Below are 5,742 nucleotides of genomic sequence, written 5' to 3'. Positions count from 1 at the left end.
GGAAAGTAGAGATTTCAAACTGTAAAATGCTTTTTTGAACATCTCGATACGATCATTTTTGACGAAGTTACATTCTTTTGAATTTTGCCTATTTTTGGAGGGTAGAGTAAGTAATGCTTTAATTTTGTTGAGAAGTGTATATTATAGTACCTATATATTGTAGTATAATAAAATGTTTGTTATTTGACTTATTAATTTATAACGCAAAGTATCGGTTATCTTTTTCCTTAATAATAATATAATCAATTTTGGTTTTTTGAAATTAAAACCATCTAAAACAATGACTTTTATTTTAAATAATGAAGTATTAATAAAATAGTTAAGTATATTAAATTGAATGTAATAAATTAGAGATAATCGATTTTAAATATTTATTATTTTTTCTAGACGTTTTACCAAACCATATAAAATCAGAATTAAAAAATAAGAATAGAAACACAAAGAACATAAAATACACTCAACAAAATAACAAATGAGACCACTTATAAACAGATAAATTATATTTCCCTGATAGTTTCTTATTATTCTGAAAGTATTATATTATTCTACTAATACTGTACTGTATTTACGAATTTTTACGTTGATATTTATATTATTAATTGCATTGAGATTATTGTATTGGTTGTTTAAACGGTAAATTAAATTTTTAAAACATATCACTAACATTTTTGTAATTAGTAAATTAATGTATGCTATTAATTTAAAGATACATGTGTTTAAAAAATCGATAATTCGATAATATTAATATTTCTATCATATATAATATTATTATTTGTTTAAATTTATATAAATGTATATAAATATTATTAAATTTTTAATTTTTAATTTATTTTTGCGTTTTATACTTTGGTCTTTAGCTTTTAAAATAACATTTTATCCGCGTTCCTGTATTTCTTCTCATACAAATTTATATAAAGATACAAAATGTAATAAAGGTCCTCTTCAGATGATGTACTCAAGTTAAAAGTATAATAATGCGTATAATAAAAATATAATATATGTATATAAGTATAATAATAAACACTGTTATACTTTTGATTTCCGACCGACTCACGTACGTGATCTCATGATATTGTAATTTTATTTTTTTATTGTCAGAATTGACTTGCAAACTTTTAAATACTTATATCATTTATTGTTTCAGTTTTAATATTTATCATTTTAAATTATGACATCTTTATTGATATTATTTACGTTATTGGTAAGTTGACGTTTGTGATACGATTGGAAATTATAGATACTGAAAAAGCGAACATCTTTATATCACTACTATACCATTCCAACCTCGGAATTATTACAATTTTTGGATTGGGCAATCTGAGAGTGATTTAACCTCAATCCTTCCGTTAATGTTTGAGCACAGTTAACTTTGTTAAAAATGACTCAAAGTGGAACCAAAACGTTCGAATAAAGTTGGAGTAATAAATACTATACTTTAATACTCTATCTTAATTGAAATTTAATTTGCACTCTACCACACTGTTAATCCTTATTAGCCCTTTCTAGATTCTTAAATTATTAGAAAATAGAGATATTATCTTCAAATTAGGAATTCAGATCCAGAAAAACTCGAAATTTAAGTTGTATAGTGTGATATATAAAAATATTATGAAAAAAATTACAATCATAAACGGATTGTGCAATGTATTTTTTGTATACTACTATATAATCGTTGTACTTATGCTCCGTCTCATATGTATGTAACGAGTTTTTACAAAGAAATGCAATATTTATTTTATTTTTAAAGTAACTGAGTGAGCATAGGATAAATATTGATCAATGGTACAAGTAGATTTTAAACAAACAATTAAAGAATCAATGCAGAGCGTGTGTGAAGTTTGCATCTCATCTTTTACAGGTTTCGATGCAAGTACTATCTGCCCTCGCAATAATTCTCTACAGTACCTGATAATTAGTTATAGCAATAATTCCACTGAAACTGGAATATGTATGTAAAATCACATAGAAATATTAGAAGCACCAAGATCCTGCCGAAAAAATATGACCGGTATTAGCCTTTTCAATTTAATAGTTTTAATGAATTAATTTTTAAAAAATCGTATTTAGAAAATGTATCAACTTTCCGTATCACTTCAAGTTTCATAAAATGGATTTTTACAATGAAGTTCTATAGTTCTTAAAGACTTCTATATTTTCTGATAAGTTTCAGGATCCTAGCTGACTTTAACTATTTTTAAAAGATTTTTAAACTTAAACGTCAGTATCTTATAAGAGTAAAGTAGCACGTTATTATGAGTTCTAGTCGACTTTTTGATATTATTCAATAGTTCTGTAATAGTTCCAATTCGATTTCTGTAGGCGTTACTCACAATTCCGACATTTAAGTATTTTTTAACAATTACGAGTAAACTTTATCTTGCATATTCGAAATGTTTTTCACGTAAATACGTATTATACGTATTATACATACTCTATAATATTAAGCAAAAGAATATGAATTTTGGCGGGTATAAGTGAGACATGATCATACATATGCTATGAAACAGTTAAGTTAATTTGCATTGGCGCAATTGACTTTTATATCTATTATAAAATTTTTTATCATCATTAATCAATATCTGTCTTGTACTCACATATAATCATCTTCAAAGAAGGATAGAAATCGCATTTCTCCTCAAAAAATCTTTATATAGATGTAAGATAGAGCGTAGACACAGCGATTATACAGGATGTTTTAGACCGCACTATCTGCTAATGACAGATTCTTAAAGTCACTTAAAGACGAAAATTAAAATACCATTAAATTGTCAGCTGAATTGAAAAAAAACAAATTTCAGACTTTCACACTTATGTTTTATAGATAAATTGATATAGATAGTATACATAGATAAATTTTGCAGGAAAAAATTATTCAATCACGAGTGAAAGCAACGTCTTTGTTATCAATATTGCAGCTTCATATTTTTTATATAAATAATAATAATATGAATTAGATCGTGTAAGTGAAAATTACAAATAAATTTGAGAGCGTTTTTTACGATTGAGGCTGGATTTTAATGTCTAATAATATTTCTGTATGAATTTTAAAATCATTATTCGGCCATTTAAACTGCTCGCCGAAATTATTTCTTGCTGAAGTAATATTTTTTGCAGTGAAATAATTTCTTTGCAGTGTTTTAAGTCGCTTATTCCCATTTGATTGTTAAACATTGAAGATCAATTGTGGTTTTACTATTCCAGCTTCAGCTAATGATTGCGTTGCAAGTCCGACGTTAATTCGGCACGAAGTTTAAATGGCAGAAAAATGGTTTTAATTTTCAAATGGAAATATTATTAGACATCAAAATCCAACTTCAATCATAGAAGACGCTCTCTTTATTTGTCATATTTTTCAATTAAAACTTTGAATTTCTTAATCAGCTGTTTTTAAACTGATTTATTTACACAGAACGAGATGTACCGAGATAAATCGAATTAATCACTGTTCGAATCAATATGTTATTGTTTCCGATACAATATAAATGATTAGCATCGGTGAAATATTCATTGTATTTTTTTGCACGCACTTGCAAATGTATACTTTATATCAATGTAATAATTTTTTCATATTATCTATCTTTAGTCTTGTTTGTTTATCAATCATTTGTCACAGAAATAGACATTAAGTAAAACAAAAGCGCTTAGTTTAGCCTAATGTATAAAATAAAAAATCATATGTGTAAGCAAAAACATATAGATAAATATTTTAATATTATTTTTATAACACATGCATTATATAACTTTAATACTTAATAAATAATCCACTTATTAAATTTTCAATTTCCAATTTTTCACAATCAGTTAGTGGAAAATTTAAATTTATTTTGCAGACTACCAGAATACCTTGATATCTTGATGGCAAAAATGTACAGATTTCAACTACTTTGAAAGTTTCCGGAACGCATCACGCAGAAAAGATCTTTGTTACATTTTAACTTTAATTTACATATAAAAAAATTACATATAAAAACATTACATATAAAAAAAAATATCATAGAAATAGAAAATTTTTTTATAAAGTAAAAGATTATATTTTTAGTGATAAAAAGAACTACAGAATTAGTTTATTCTATTTTTAATCAATTCTTATGCTATCCGTTTTAGTTTATGTTAATATTTATTTCTAGGACAAATACATATATATAAAATAAACTGAACTAAAGATAGATAACACTGATATAGAGGTAATACATACAGTAAGATTGTGTAAGCATATTGAAAAATACAATAAGTGTCTACAAGATATAATGATTCATTTTACATCGAAAGAATTGCATAGATCAGTCAATAGATTATAATAGTTCTTGAACTTTAATTCAGTAAATTTTAAGTAGGGATACATAACAAAAGCATCGCCAAGTTAACAATATTTTCATTTTAATAGAAAAGTTTAATAGAAAATAATTTAGGATGAAAGCTATAAATTTTTTTCTAAGTAAGAGAAGGGGAGGCAAATAGTGACGGATTTTTTTCTCTCTCCCTTACAAGCTAATTTCAAGTTTACAAGATATGATTTTTCACTAAAAGAGTACTTTCCACTTTCAAATATACAAAAAACTTAATTAGAGTTTCTATAAGTTATATATACGGGGTAGATTTTTATAAAAACTGAAACCTACATTTGTCACTATTTGCTCCACCCTATGGGTAAATAGTGACACTCCATGGGACAATTACAAAATACATAATTCTTAGCTCCTAATCGACCTTTCCTATACTATATTATATATTAATTCCTGTACTCTACCACATATAAATTTTTATTTATTGATAAATAATAGTAGTAACATTGTTTGCTAGTATTTCTTATTGAAAATCACATTTATTCTGGATCTTGCCTTGTAACTAATCTCATATTGTCCCAAATGAATTAGAAAAATCATATTTAAATATTAAAAATGCTTTTTGACTTGTCATTATTTACCCAACTAAAAATTGTCATTATTAAGCCCCTGGAGCTACTTTTTCCTTTAAAACTTTACTGAAAGAAATAAAATTAATATACAACCATAGGAATTATATCAAAATAGAGGAAAAAGGTACCGTATAACATAGAATAGATTAGATCTCATTCAATGATTTAGTAATCAAAAAAATGTAATTTCAAATATCAAGAAAAGATCCGGTTTTACCTTATTTCATAAATGCAAATTTTTAAACTTTTCTATGCTAACTATATTTGGCTTTTGATTTTTACGGCTTTTTCAGAAGATGATTAAATGCTTGAGAACTGCCTTTCTATTAACAAGTAGTAATAAAATAGACGCGGGAAAGAGGAGAAATTTAAAGTAACATTATTTGTCCCCCCTTCCCATAAGTTTCTGGTCAATATGTTGTTATTTTACCATTTTTAATATGACATCTATCAGTTAAACAGTCATTTTTATGTCTTGAAAACGTTAGTAAATGTCATCAATAGTCAAATTCTACTGTCAAAAGTGTAAAGTGTTCTTGCTAACAAAGAATAAATTAGCTTTGTTTCATTTACAATTGTGGTAATAATGATCACGTAATATTGAATAATCTTAACTTAAAAAAATTTTTCTCAAATAGAGAACCAGATGTGTATCGTAATATTACATATACATATGTGTAATTATAATTTTGTGGTTTACGTTTTATTATTAAACGTCGATAATAACAATGTCTTTTAGTTTTTAAAAACATGAATTATGATCATGAATAAAAGCAAACTGATTATTTTTGTTAAAAATTAATAAATGCATAAAAAATCTTTAAAGA

Source organism: Wasmannia auropunctata, unplaced genomic scaffold (assembly GCF_000956235.1).
Source record: "Wasmannia auropunctata unplaced genomic scaffold, wasmannia.A_1.0 LD336083.1, whole genome shotgun sequence".
NCBI classification, from domain to species: domain Eukaryota; kingdom Metazoa; phylum Arthropoda; class Insecta; order Hymenoptera; family Formicidae; genus Wasmannia; species Wasmannia auropunctata.
Note: the sequence above shows the minus strand (reverse complement) of the source record.